Source organism: Tiliqua scincoides, chromosome 6 (assembly GCF_035046505.1).
Source record: "Tiliqua scincoides isolate rTilSci1 chromosome 6, rTilSci1.hap2, whole genome shotgun sequence".
In the NCBI taxonomy this organism is placed as follows: Eukaryota; Metazoa; Chordata; class Lepidosauria; order Squamata; family Scincidae; genus Tiliqua; species Tiliqua scincoides.
Window position 1 is genome coordinate 35,724,151 of NC_089826.1, and position 15,800 is coordinate 35,739,950.

Genomic DNA, 15,800 nt, shown 5'->3' on the forward strand with positions numbered 1-15,800 from the left:
GCCCCAAACCAGGATTCCTTTTTGACAGGTTGGACCAAAGAGCTGGAATTCAGAGATTTTGACAATGGTGAGGTGAGGTATAATACAGCAGACCAGACCTAAGTAGGGTGGGTAAGGATTAGGGTTGCCAACCCTCCAGACAAGGCTGACCCAAGACTTCCTGACACCTGACGCAGCATGCTAAATGCTGCCCCCCCGATGACGTGCCCAACTCTGCTCCTTCTGCTCGCCAATGTTCTTGCTCAGAACTCTCATCTCCTCCACATTTCATCTTCCTATCTGTGCCCATCTTCCTTTTCAAAGTGAAGGAGGAGAAGGAGGATCAGTGAAGGCAAATAGGCAAATAGAGATAGAGCAGTGGAGGCTAGTCCCATCAATCTGCTGTCTAACAGACCAATCCTAAGCTGCCCAGTGCCCAGAGAAACAGTAGTGCCAAAACAGCTACCGGGGCATCCTACGGGTGCTGCAGCAGCCACTGGAGTCCCCTTGGGGGAAGGGGACATTCATCTCCTTCCCTCAGGTGAGGGCACAGGCCCTGCAATGCATCTCCTCCAGTCCGTCCTGGCTCTTTTGCCAGGTTTGGAGGAGCTCTGTGTCAGGCTTTTCAGCCCAACACAGAACACTGGATCCAGCAGAGCAGGGCTCAGCTGGTCCCATGCCCCCTCTCCGCAGTTCTTCCCCCTGCTCTCTCTCCACCCCAGAACACCTCCTCCCCACCTGGACAACCTTACTGCTGCCCAGAGCTCTTCCCTTGCTCTGTGTGGCACCGTCCGGCACTGGGCTCAGCACTGACTGACGCTGGGCCAGCGCCAGCAGTCCCTGTACAGTGGGTGCCGTAAACGCACTTTACAGCATGTTTATGATACCCAGTGCTGCACACGTACCATCTGTGCTAAAGAGCTCAGGATTGGGCTCCGAGGCCAGCTGCTTCAGTTCGTTTTATGGTGGGCCAAATCTACTGCTAAGATTGACCTGAAATCTCTAGGAATCAGCAACAAAGACTAAGTGACTACTGAAAGCAATCCTGGAAATTTTAACCAGGCCTCCCGGAATTTCCAACAACACATCACGTTGGGGGGAAAAAATCCAAGAATACAGGTTGAGTCTTGTTATTCAAGAGGGTTCCATTCCCAGAACTCACGTGGATGCCAAAAATCACATTAAAGCAAATCCATTTTTTTAAAATGTCCCTTTGCTAGATTATTTAAAAACAGCCTTGCTGACATTTGTAATGTAAGACAGACGGAGCAATCCTAACCAACTTTCCAGTACTGACATAGCTGTGGCAGTGGGGCATGTGCTGCATCCTGCAGTTGGGGGGCAGTCATGGAGGCCTCCTCAAGATAAGGCAATGTTTGTTCCCTTTCCTAGGAGCTGCATTGCCCTTGTCAGTGCTGGAAAGTTGGGTTAGGATTGCAGCCAGAATGATTAGGCAGACAATCCATCAGTCAGTATCTCTCTAGGCACTTAGAAAGGCTTCACTCCAAGACAGTGACCCCTCCCTTCACCCAGAGCGCAGCGCAGGGAAAGAATGCAAAGTAATTATCTTTCTTTCACGTGTTCAATGGAAGCGAGGGGTTGCTTTCCTTGGATTGAAGCTGTTCTAAGTGCCCGGAGAGCGAATGATTGATGGATTGTCAGCTGGCTGCCCTCTTTCACATTAACAAGGCTATTGTAAAACAATTTTTCCCCCTTTAATTTAAAAGACGATAAAACCGCAGGTGAAAAATCCATGGATAATTAGGTTATACCTGTATAACGAATCAGACTTTATAGACTTAGCCAAAGCTGATCTATAAAAGTATGAAGCATTCCCTAGGAATGGTGTCTTCAGGTGGTAATATATATCCAGAGGCAGCAGAGAAGACTGTGACAGTTTCTGTTGCATCCCTAATTTAATCAGCGAAGTGGAAAGAACACGAAGGGCCCAAGTACCTCGTGCTTCCTCTTCTTCATGCCTGTCTGTGTTTTTTTTAAAACATAACTCTTGAACTTCCTTCTATGGTGAGGTACTTAAGCTGTTCATGAAGTAATAGCTTGCACACCATTGCAATTCTTGGGGTGGGGTTGAGCAACTTCTAACCCCACTCTGCTCTGAGAAGCCATGGAAGAACAGATGGAGGCAAAATTAGCTAATGAAGGGCTGCATCCATTATAACTTGGATAAGGTGCTTTGGCTTTTATGAAGCCATGCTGCTTTCCACAAGGTAATGATTCCAGGTATAATTTCTTGCATAGGTTTCCAGCCTATCTGAACGCTAACATCAGGGTGTTGCCATAAGGGCCTTGATGTCTGCAATAATTGCCTGGGCCTGTTTCGTTTTTGGCACAAGTGTCGTATGTCTGTATCTCCAGCTCTGGTTGAAAAGGCTATGACTGGGGGCCAGAGACAGATTCTTGTGCCTGAAACTCTAGGTGAAGTTGCCAGTACTTTTTAATTGCTAAGCACTTCCTTGGAAAGTGTTGTGTGCAATTTAATAAATCAGCCATCAAAATTCAGAACAACAGAGGTAGAGTCAAGAGGGACACTCTTGCATATCTATAAAACACAATCTTTGCCACCGGAAAAAAGTTTTCTTGCTGTGAAATTACATTCTTATCATCTGTTAGTCTCACTTTGCACTTACGTGCTTAGGAGAGAGCACATAGATCTAACTAACTTCTTGCATTCTCTTCTGCTTGTTGAACCTTCTCAGTGATACTGTAGAACAGTGGTTCACAACTTGGGGAACATATACCCCCAGGGGTACTTGCAGGACCTTTAGAGGTACTTTGCAGCTCTTTCACTTGTTGAAGCAATTAGCAGTGGCAGAAGAACAGCAGTAGTTACCATCACCTGGTGTCTCCATCAGGTAGATCTGGAGGAGTTGGGGGAGGGTGCTGCAGCGCTAAGGAGAGAATTCCACTAGAGGGAGCCCAGTGGAGGGAGGGGGCAGATGGTGGTGCTCCTGCTACTCCATCTCAGCAGCTGTGGGACAGGGGTTGCCATGGCGATATGGCCATGGCAGCTTTCCAACCATGCCAAAACTTGATCCCAACTCTGTTCCTCTCTGCAAAGTTCCCGTTATTCCTTGTTTCTCGATCATTCCATTTTCTCTTTGATATTATTATTGCTGTGATAAGTATGCATGTATGCCGACCAGTAGACAAGTGTGTCAGCATCCCAATCAGCCTTCTTTGCTGCACCATCTGCTATGGTAGCTGACAAACCTACAACTCTGCTAATGGGGAATGACACAATGATGTCACCATAGTGCATGCATTGTAAATTTTCCATAATAGGAAGGTAAATGGTTGCAGGATACCTGCAAAACCTTCAGGATGATTGGTTTTTTTAGCTCGACGAGGCCACTGTGGCCACAACGAGGCCACACCATCAGTTTTTTTACAATTGACAAGACACACAGCATGTTGTTATCAGTACAACTTCAGTTGCCATGCCTTCATTTTAGTAAGGTATTTCACAGCAAAGTTAGTAAAGTTGTTTAACTCAGAGCACATTCTGCTCTAAAAGCATCACGTTTGCCTCATTATGGATGAGAGTTGACTGTTCAAATACACAAATCTGTCTTATTTCTAAACACTGCAAACATGCCTCTCTCTCTCTCTCTCTTTTTTTTAAGCTTGCCGTAGGGTGGTTAGCTGTTGCCTCAGCTGGCAGGGTAGTCAGCAGGGCTCCTTCATGCCAGTTAACTGTGGGGGGGAACCTGTCATCTCATCCATCATGTTTTATCACCTGAAGACATAACGATATAAATAAGTGTATTTATATGTATCCACATAGCCATTAGGCAAGAAGCATATCTGGAGTTCCAGTGGAAATATACTTGTTTGAATTCAAGACTGGCTATGTGTTTTAGCATTAGCAGGAACAAAGAAACAAGCAAAATGGAATCCATTGTTCTCTTATGCATCTGATACCTAATAGAGATGGCATGAAAGAAGAATCCGGTTCTATCCCCTCCAAAAAGTGATGTTTGAGCAAAGACGGCGGCAGAAATCTCTTTCCCTTTCTGCCTATTTTAAGAATCATGAATGGTGGGTAATGGGTTTATAACCTGTAACTGGGTCGATCCCTGTTGTGCCACAAAAAGAGGTGCCACCTCATTAACGAGGAAAAATCTGTTTCAGTGAATTATAATTTGCGCAAATATTTAATTTATTTAAGCCGTAGTACAGGGGTGCTCAATAGGTGGATCGCGATCTACTGGTAGATCGCCAGGCAAAATGAGTAGATTGCAGAGTGCTGACCCCCCCCTTCAGGTGCCTCTGGGAGGAAACGCCGGGAGTAAGCCCCATTGTACTCAATGGGGCTTACTCCCAGGTAAGTGTGGCTAGGATTGCAGCCTCACAGCCTAATCCTAGGCATGTCTACTCAGGAGTAAGTCCTGTTATACTCAGTGGGGCTCAAGGTACACCAACATACATTGTACACATAAATGTTATATGTTATGATGGCCGAACATTGTAAAAAAAACTCTGGTAGATCTCCGGGCCTTGCTGGGTTTCAAACTAGCTCTCGAGCCAAAAAAGTGTGAGCACCCCTGCCCTAGGAAATGCAATCCTATCAGGCTCTTTTGGTGGTTATGCCACCATAGGTCCCAGTGCAATGCTCCAAATGAGAAGCCACCATCATATGTTATGGAGCTGCCAGTACAAATGACCATGCACATGGCAGTGGCTCTCAAATACCTCACCGGAGCAGGTAAGATGACGGAACAAGTGTGATGGGGGAGGGGCAGAAAGCAGACGACTAGGAGGCAACTCAGGGATGGGAGGGGGATCTTGGGTGGCAGCAGCACAGATCAAAACACTATCCCTCTCCCTCCCAGTCGGATCCCATCCTCAGGAGTCTCCTTGGACTTATGCCAGCAAAAGAGCTGGCATAGATCTGAAGAAACCCATTGGAGGCCAGTTGAAGACCAGTAATAAAAATGTTCTTTACTTATGTCTCCCAGGCCATCTGGTCACCCCTCCATCATAGCATGTGGCATGCTGTTAGTGGCACCAAATGTTCTGGGCTGGCAGGGGATAGGATTGTTCCATAAATCCATGATTTTTAAAGTGTGAGGTTTGTCTCCTTGTGGTAGCAAAGGTCACAGCTAGAGTAATGCACTCTTTTCTCTTTCCCTTTTGACTGATAGGCCAATGCTATCTAACCTCACCCTACCAAAGCAGCTGTGCCACCAGAGTGCACACTGCATCTTGTGGGGCAGTCCTGGAGGTCTTCTCTAGGCAAGGGAACAATTGTTGGTGCTACATTTAGACACCCCCATTCCAGCCTCAGTCCAAAGACCACTGTGCCAAGCTGGCACACAGGATCAGTAACCCCTGCTCTCTTTTCCTTCTGAAACTTTCTCCTCCTCCCCGCCACACACACTTTTTTCTTCAAGTTTGACCAAAGCCAGTGTGCCAGTGTGGGCCAGACATCCATCCTTAGTGGGCCACCTTGCAATGTGCCCTTTCTCCTGGGAAAGCAGCTTTGACTCTCCTGCCATGTTTTGCTTCCTTAAGCTAGCTGTGGCTCTTGCCTAGTCCTTGAGCTCACTTCAGATCCTTTTCTGCCTTTGCTTTTAAAGAGGAGAATCACTCAGGCTCAGCATCCAAGCCCTGCAACTCCAAGAATGCATGGCACCCCATTCGTCAGAAATGGATAGGGCTTTGATGCAACTTTGCCATCAACCCACAAACTCCCTTCTATTTTTCTTTGTCTCTTGTGCAGTCAAATTGATGACACACTTAATGCATCCATCATTTTCTTCCTTGGTGGGTGTGTGTGTGTGTGTGTGTGTATGTGTGTGTGAGAGAGAGAGAGAGAGAGAGAGAGAGAGAGAGAGAGAGAGAGAGAGAGATCCAGTGTCTAGTGACCCTGTGTCTAGTAACTCATGCAGAACTACAGTTGAAGTCAATATGGTTTCCATATGCATCAATAATGTCCCAATTGTTCCCAGATCCGAATGTGTAACAGTGAGTTATGGCCCAATCTTATGCAGGGCCTGCCTGCCTGGTGCAGTGTCTGCTGACAGCCTCCGCTGCACCCCACAAGCCAGCTGGGGACCAGGTAGAGGTGTGTGAAGAAATTTGGGCTTCTCAAATTGACGCCAGCCATTTTGGCATAGAACTGAACTGCCACAGACAGCATGTCAAGCCCCAGGCAGGGGTCCATCTCACAAGTGCCATTGTTGCTGAGTGCCATTGTGCCCTGTCTTTCCCCCAACTCCCAGTGGCGGACCTCCCCTGCCCCATGCCCAGGGGCAGATGTCCATGATGGTGCCCCTGCAGGATGACGCTGCCCCCCTGCAGGCAAATCTACCCCCATTTACCTGAAGCGCATGGAACCTTGTGCAACTCCAGGATGTGTTGGGGAAGCCTCCTGGAACTTCCCTGATGCAGTTCCCAACCACATTGGGAGCCTTGGAGAGGCTTCCATGCAGTCCTAGAGGTGTGCAAGGCTCCGTGTCTGGGACACTTGCCCCTTTGATTTAATGGCAGGTCTGCCACTGCTATCCCCCCCCCAGTTCTGCCCAATCCCTACCCCGATCCACCCCACAGCCACCTTACCTGCACCAATGTCTGATCTGAGACTCAGTGCTGGCAGGGTGGGGCTTACCTACAACCCCACTGTCAGCAGCAAATTGCAGACTGGCAAATCGGCTCATTCAAAGGTAGCACACACAGTATACTGGCAGATTGTTAGTCCCTCAGTTTAATATGAGAACGTGATTGGGCCATAAGACTTACGGTGTATGTACGATAAAACCAATCTGAGCACAAATAAACAACAAAATAGGTTTTAAAAAAACAGGCATATGCTATAGCTGTTAGCAGTCATCAAAGATGTTTGAATGAATTTAGGATACTTTGGGGGTACTGAGTCCGAAAACGGCATCATTTTTCCCCCGATTGGCTCTAGTTTTGGGGGTATGGCATAGCCACCTTACATGCTGATTCAAGCAGAAGCTGACACCTCAGGAGGAAGCTGCTGGAATCAGCATGTAAGGTGGCTATGCCATACCCCCAAAACTAGAACCAATCAGGTAAAATTTGATGCCATTTTTGGACTCAGCACCCCAAATATACCCAAGAATAGGTCTGTCTTTTAAGATAGCAAAACGTGTGTAGGCCTATGAGATCAAAGCCAAACAGAATCAATACAAACTTTCTGGGACTATTTCATAATTTTTTTTTTTTTTTTTTTGCTGACTCCCTCTAACCAGAATCTCCTTTGGAGAGTCAGGATATAAGCAGTAGCAGGAGAGAACAATGCAGGCAGTATCTCTGCGGTGGACAGGCATGGCTGCCTTCTTGAAATGCAAACCACTGGCATGTGTTTCCCATTTTGCATCTAATCAGCAGATTGGTGTGTAATTATGTATTTTGCAGGTGAGGTGTTAATGTGGGTTAGATGGCACATCAGCTGCAGGCTGCCACTTGAAATGGTCCACTGGAAAATCTTGAGACAAACAACATTCAATTAGGCACACATCCATGAGCAGCTGTGCTAAGTACCACTGGCAGCATCTCAGATGCACATTTCGCCATGAGATCCTCCTGCTTGCCAGTTTTTAAACATGTGTAGATGGGCAACAAAACCTTCCTCTCACCAGTTGCTGTTAGAACCATGAGTTTTTTGACTGAAAAACGAATGCCTTTTGTGCTGGGAAGGGGGCATCCATTTGATTGAACAGGTCTCCCCCTACCAAACACCTTTCAGGCTAAATCAAGTTGACATGAGTAGCAAAGGACAGCCAGATTTCTCTCTCTCTCTCTACCCCACCCCGCTTCCTCCCCCCATACTTAGCAAATCGACAGACTAATCCTACGCCTGTCTACTTAGAAGTAAGTCCCATTATATTCAATGGGGCTTACTCCCTGGAAAGTATTGATAGAATTACAGCCTTAACCATGTGCTTCAAATGAACTGCACTGGACTCTCTGCTGTATATTGATCCAAAACAAACAGAGCTACCGACAGAGAGTGCTTTCTTCCTCATTAGGCTACATTTAGCAGAAGGAAACAAAGAAAAGCCATTTCATTATCAGTTTTCAAACGATTAATGTAACAGAAGCACATAGCAAAAGCTCTGCTGGATCAAAAGGCCTCCATAATCCAGCATTCTGTTCCCCACAGTGGCCAACCAGAAGTGTTGGAGAAGACCTCAAGCAGGAGAGAAAAGCATATCTCTCTCCCACCACTACTCCTTTACAACAGATTCACAGAGCTATATTGGTATTCACAGAGCTATATTGCCGCTGAACCTGGATGTAGCATACTGCCGTTATGAACAGCCATTACATCTAGCATGTGTGATAGTGGCCACACATGTTGGTGGAGATTGGTCATGTAATTTGTGGTGGATTTTTTTTTTTTTTTGAGGGGGGTGGTAGTGGAACAGGGATAGGATCCAGTGTGCAAAGCTGCTGCCAATTACACTCCCTCCCAGGACCTGATCCGCTCATCCTCTGCAGTCCCCCCACCTTTCATTCGTTCTTGGCACAGAACCAACCTTATGCTTGTCAAAAATTCTCTCATTTTGGGCATTCACTACTATACGTGCAGAGATGGACAAATCCAGCATGGCTTGACTCAAGTCGTCATGAGTCTCCACCCACCTTTAACTCAACTCAAAAACGAATCCTAATGGGCAAACTTTCCGAGTCACCCAGAGAGTTCTGCGAACTCTAAAAGACTTGAGTCCTGAGTCTTTTCTGTAAAAAAGTCAGTCGTGGCTCCATGGAAAAAAACAGAGCTGCTGCTGGAGTTCTCTTTAAACACTCCCCTGATGTCCCCATTCCATCTGTAAACAAGGCAGGAGGAGGATGGACTGCGTGAGAGAGGGAACAGAAGTGGCAAGTGGGAAGAAGGTCTTGTCCAGCAGCTGGGAGGCTTACCAGTATGATCCAATCCTTTGCAGCTGCACTCAGAAGTAGTCCCATTGTGGCCAGTCATTCAGTGAGCCTGCGAGAGCCATCCCATGAGGTTTTTTGGATGGCTAGGAACCACCTCCCCTCCTCGTCCATGGAAAAAATCTTCATCTAATGATCATGAGTTCCTTCAGAGATGGACAAGAGAGCCTGCTCCTGTCTCCTCCCCCCCCAACCTCCTGCTCGATGAAAAATCAAAACACTAACCTTTCCCTGCCTTCCCTGCTGCTCTCCTGGTCTGAATGATGGCTCCACAAGATCTTTCACACTGCGAAAAAAGTAAACAAAGTCACCTGATTCTAGTTTCCATCCCTGCTCATGGGTACCCCTGCATGTGGAAAGGGAAAGAGGGGGGACCCGGGAAACTATAGGCCAGTCAGCCTAACATCCATACCGGGTAAGATGGTGGAATGCCTCATCAAAGATAGGATCTCAAAACACATAGACGAACAGGCCTTGCTGAGGGAGAGTCAGCATGGCTTCTGTAAGGGTAAGTCTTGCCTCACGAACCTTATAGAATTCTTTGAAAAGGTCAACAAGCATGTGGATGCGGGAGAACCCGTGGACATTATATATCTGGACTTTCAGAAGGCGTTTGACACGGTCCCTCACCAAAGGCTACTGAAAAAACTCCACAATCAGGGAATTAGAGGACAGGTCCTCTCGTGGATTGAGAACTGGTTGGAGGCCAGGAAGCAGAGAGTGGGTGTCAATGGGCAATTTTCACAATGGAGAGAGGTGAAAAGCGGTGTGCCCCAAGGATCTGTCCTGGGACCGGTGCTTTTCACCCTCTTCATAAATGACCTGGAGACAGGGTTGAGCAGTGAAGTGGCTAAGTTTGCAGACGACACCAAACTTTTCCGAGTGGTAAAGACCAGAAGTGATTGTGAGGAGCTCCAGAAGGATCTCTCCAGACTGGCAGAATGGGCAGCAAAATGGCAGATGCGCTTCAATGTCAGTAAGTGTAAAGTCATGCACATTGGGGCAAAAAATCAAAACTTTAGATATGGGCTGATGGGTTCTGAGCTGTCTGTGACAGATCAGGAGAGAGATCTTGGGGTGGTGGTGGACAGGTCGATGAAAGTGTCGACCCAATGTACGGCAGCAGTGAAGAAGGCCAGTTCTATGCTTGGGATCATTAGGAAGGGTATTGAGAACAAAACGGTTAGTATTATAATGCCGTTGTAGAAATCTATGGTAAGGCCACACCTGGAGTATTGTGTCCAGTTCTGGTCACCGCATCTCAAAAAAGACATAGTGGAAATGGAAAAGGTGCAAAAGAGAGCGACTAAGATGATTACGGAGCTGGGGCACCTTCCTTATGAGGAAAGGCTACGGCGTTTGGGCCTCTTCAGCCTAGAAAAGAGACGCTTGAGGGGGAACATGATTGAGACATACAAAATTATGCAGGGAATGGACAGAGTGGATAGGGAGATGCTCTTTACACTCTCACATAATACCAGAACCAGGGGACATCCACTAAAATTGAGTGTTGGGCGGGTTAGGACAGACAAAAGAAAATATTTCTTTACACAGCGTGTGGTCGGTCTGTGGAACTCCTTGCCACAGGATGTGGTGCTGGCGTCTAGCCTAGACGCCTTTAAAAGGGGATTGGACAGGTTTCTGGAGGAAAAATCCATTATGGGGTACAAGCCATGATGTGTATGCGCAACCTCCTGATTTTAGGAATGGGTTAAGTCAGAATGCCAGATGTAGGGGAGGGCACCAGGATGAGGTCTCTTGTTATCTGGTGTGCTCCCTGGGGCATTTGGTGGGCCACTGTGAGATACAGGAAGCTGGACTAGATGGGCCTATGGCCTGATCCAGTGGGGCTGTTCTTATGTTCTTATGTGTCTATTATTATTGTTGTTTAGTTATGGTGAACATTTGCGGCAGAATAACAACATTATTTAAAGGGCCATGTGTTGTTGTCTGCAGGCCTTCTTCTAATACTCTAAGCTATTTTGAAACTCAGGATGTAATACTCTTGTAAGCTATTTTGAAACTCAGAGAAGTTTCAACAGTTGTCATGCAGCATGAGACTTTCAGAGAGTGAAGAGAGAAGCCCAGCTGTTCACACTGCCCACTGCATGCCTGTTGAGTGTGTATACACACTCTGTCTTAACAGGGTCTTTAGATTGCAACCTGAATCACAAACTGAGTACGCTGAGCGAGTGGCAACTGTTTGCTATTTCTGTCTTAATATATCAGGAAAAAAAAAATCTGGGAGATTAATGATGCAAAAAGATCGTTCTTCACTAGGGATGTTTTTGCTAAGCTTGAAATTTATACAGCTGTATTAACTATTGAAATAACTGGTTGTGATCCCTTCAGGGGACGATTCACAGAACACTCTGTGAAAATGGTACAGTCAATGTTATTGCAATTAGCTTCAATGGGACTACACTGGTTTAAATGGGTCATGGATTTCTTCTCAGCCCGGAATTTTTTCTCCCCTTAGAACGGGATAATGGTGATGAGATTGGAGGGAAGGGGTGGACTCCATGCAGCTACAGCTACCAACAATATTATATAACGTTCACTGTTATTGAATGCACAATGACTTTTTTTGGTTGCAGTTCTCATGCTTTGATCCTATAAGCAGATCGAGATTATTTTAGCACAGGGTTTGTCTTAAAATGCTCTATTAGCTGTTCTTCAAAATAATGGCTTGACATGCATAGCTCAGTGCTTTGCAATCACGGATGAAGAGCTACAGCAATGTGCTATGGAGCTGCAAAATTGTCCCGGCAATACAAGGCTTGCCGCTAGAAGAGATTCAGGCAGGGCCTTTGCATTTAACCTTTAAAAATGCCATTTCAGGCTATCGAAAAAAGTCAATAGTTTGAGAGAGAGAAAAAAGGTGTCACATTATAGAATGTGCTCTCCTGATGTGCGCAAACTGTACCAGAATATCTTAAGGTGTGCCTGCACAGCCCTTTCGCCAATGGGGAATGGAATACAAATGAAATGTCCACCTGACACAGAATGACAGCAGGCAATGATGGAGCCTGATTACAGCTGTGGAGAACATTATGGAATGACTCCAACAGCGATCATTATTCAGGGGCTCGAATGTAAGTGGGAGCTCTAATGTGCACATTGTTCTGGCATGTGCAAGGGCTTTCCCATTGATTTCAGGGTCATCCCCATTCTGCACTGTGACTCGGTGTAAAACCGTTTCTGATGATCTATGGTTCTTTGTGCAAGTTCTGTCATTTTTCATCGCTTAGAATAAAACTGCTTGCACAGCTAACATTGAATGGAAAAGTCAGATGTGCTTAAAATGCATACGGAGCTTCTGCTTGGAACCATCATCCTTGGTGATTACTGGGTGACTTCGAGTGATCAGTGAAGAAAGATATGAAAAAGTTAGGTAACAGTGTGTGTCTTCTATTTCTGTGAAGATGATCTAGAAGGACTACAACTCTGTGGCAAATGACATGTTTTGCATACAGAACATTCCCTGTTTAACCTCAGGTGTCTCTAGGTAGCGGGAAGACGCTTGCCTGGAATTTGGGGAGTTATGCCTGTGAGAATAGATCAGTGAGTTCCAAACTGTGGGTCAAGACCCACTTGCTGAGTTGCGACCTGATTGTTGGTGGGTCCTGAAGCTGAAACTGACAAGCTGATAGCTGAGGAGGAAAATGGCTGAGCCTTATGAAAAGTGAAACTGAGCTGCATGTGTGCATTTGCTCATGACTAGGCAAACATGCCTTCATCTGCTTTGAAGGGTAGGCTGAGAGGAACGCAATCAAAATGATTCTGATCCAATGAATACAGACCCTAAAAAACACTTGAGAAGGAAGTCGTTGTCCCCCCAGCTGAAGGAAAATGTATAGAGCCCTATGGAAAGTGAAACTGAGTCACACGTGCATGTTTATTCATGAGTAGGTGACTGTGCCTCAGTCCATCTGGAAGGGTAGTCTGAGAGAAATGCAAGACCACCAGAATGGTCCTGATCCAATGACCATGAAGTTCAACAAACACTCCAGAATGTCCAGAAGGTTTGTTCCTGTCCCTCCTTTCTATAGTAGAGAGGATAAATGCAGATACTTGAGCAGCAGGAAAGTGAATCTTTATTTTTAGTCTGGTAAAGCTAGGTGGGTCCTCACAGAGTGTCATTTTAAAAGAGGGCCCTGGTGCTGAAAAGTTTGGGAATAGACGATACTGGCCTAGGTGAACCAATGGTCAGACTTAATATAAAACCATTTCTTATGTTCTATTATTCTTTGTCCAATTCTGTCATTTTTCACCCCTTAGAATGAAACCACAGTGGGTCCTTATCGGCAGGGGTTTGGTTCGAGACCCTCCCCCTGCAAATAAGAAATTCTGTGGATGCTGAGGTCCACTCTAAAGCTCACACAATTACCTAGAGCCTCGGGGAGCTGCTCTTGGGTTGTACTGGGCTGGCAACCCACTATTGGCTTCCAGGCCTCAGAATGGCCTGAAGAAGCCTCCAAAAGCTATTTCTGATCAAACCAGAAGTTGACTCAGAAAGATGGAAATAGTTTCTGGAGGTTTCTTTGGGCCATTCTGAGGCCCACAGAGGCCAATAGAGGCCTGGTACAACTCAGGAGAGGCCCCCCAGAGCCTCTAGATTAGTAATTGTCTGGAGCTTCTGGAGTCACCCATATGGACTCTCTGTATCCACGAATGGTTAAACCCATGAATACAGGACCCGCTGGAACAGAGATGTTTTTGAGATGTGAAATAAAAGCAATCTTCCAAATGGCCATAGAACTACCAGAGGTTAGAATATTATGTGATCTTTGCTGTCCCTTTTTAAAAACAATATAAAATATCCTATAAAATAGTTCAGGAAAAATATGCTCCCTCTTTTCCTTGGGTTTTTCCACCCCCCCCCCCAATCCTATGTATTACCTGTATAAAGAAGATGGATTTGTGCTTTTTCTTCCTTTTTGCTTATCAATTCTGCAGTCCCACTGTCATTGTTTGATTCTGCTTAAATCCCTCTGTACCTAAAGGTACAGCCTTATCAATTGAAAAGCTAATGCTATATAAGAAGTGAAAAGAACACAGAAAGGTTTCCTAGCAACTACTGTGAATCCTTCCAAAGTAAGTCAGTTAAAACTGTGCAGTACGTGCAAAGGGTGTCAATGAGAGACCAACGTCGAGCCACACATTTACCGATGCCCACTATAAAGTACAATAAAACCTGTAATAGAAGGTGAATTGCTTAAGAAAGGAATCACATCAGAGCCCTGACAGCTTTATCATTATTTAAATGATCCAGCTTAAATTCTACTGCAATCGTTAGTAAGCCTAAGTGTCACAGCCAAAGTGATGGGACATGAAAGCACACTGAATAGCATTGGTTAGTACCACTACCATGATTATGTCCCTTATTGGTCTCTCGAAAAGGAACGAGCAAATATTTTTAAAGGCACTGCACAGTTAGTGGGATAAGAGAAATCAGAATGTGAACATTCACACTAGCGGAATTCAGAAAGACACTTGCAATGGGGGGGGGGGAAGAGTTCAAATGCAGATTATAAACAGCAAATTTCATACAGATTTTCACAAGTATTTCTGCACATCTCAGCTTCTTCTTGGCTATATCCCAACCAATTAGTTTACACAACTGTCTATTTTTCTAAAGCCACTTTAACGTGATATCTTGATATAGATAGTGCTAAGAGATGATACATATGCACCCATTGCCAACAGTGCTCACTGTCCAAAACTTTCTCTCTTTATATAACACACACAAGCACATACACATACCCCCTCTCTAACAGGTGCCATCGTTTAGGTTTTTTACTGCTTAAATTTAAAATTCCTGGAGGTGCCCAGGATTATTTTCCATAATGATAATATGCATTGAACCATTACAAGCAAACAAATGATTTAAAAAGAATCCATAAGCTTGGATCCCGTCTTCCCTCCACAGCTCAAATGGTTTGGTGCATTCAGAAGAGCAGTGGTTCCCTATGGTATACAACAAATCATATACCCTGCATATGAAAAATCTATCTTAAAAGTGAGAAGGGACAAATGTCATTTGTGATATAGCATAGTGTTTCTCATAAAGTGGAGGGGGGTGGTTAAAAATTCCACTGGACATGAATCTCTCTTGGATCCAGCTGTAATATTTACCAGAGCAGTGTTCTTCAACCTTGGGGTTGCGATCACAATGCAGTCATGAAGCTTCAGTTGTGGAATGCCGGCAACTTAAAGGAATCAAAGACCACTGGACTACAACACCACCAGGTAAAGGGGGAAGCATTTGGTGTACCCCTTAAGGTACCAGGAAAGTTAGTCCAGTTAGTCCTGCTCAGGTTCTTAGCAAGTGTGCTAAAATAGCTTTCACTAGTTCATGGTAACTTTTTCTGCTCTCTGTAATAAGAATGTGTGGCTACAATGAACAGTGCTAGGAGAGTGTAATGAGGAGCTGAGTGGGCAGTGACGTGGGTAGATAAGGTAGATTCCAGGTAGACTCTCCGGGAGGAGAGTGAGATCAACAGTGGTCCCCAGTCTCAAACTTTGTTTGTTTATTGGGGTCCTGGCAAGACAAAGGTTGAAGACACTGCACCAGAGGATCTAGTCCTATATAAGCCCCGCATAAGCCAACCAAAAATGATAGGATGTTTGCTGTTTCTTGACACAACCCCTCCCCATCAGAGTGGGCAAAGATGAGCTAGAGAACTACTACAGATGAAGGTGGACTGGTATTAGTTCCTTAACATGAATGAAAGGACTGAGGTTTTGCCTGCATCCAGGAGTACAGTGGAACCACATGTAATTAAGAGCCCTATCCTATCTTTTTCCTTCTCTGATGTAGCAATATCAGAAAGGCGTGTACTGTATCCAGTGAGGGAGGGGTGCAATCAAGAAGCTTCAAAGAGGAAAGA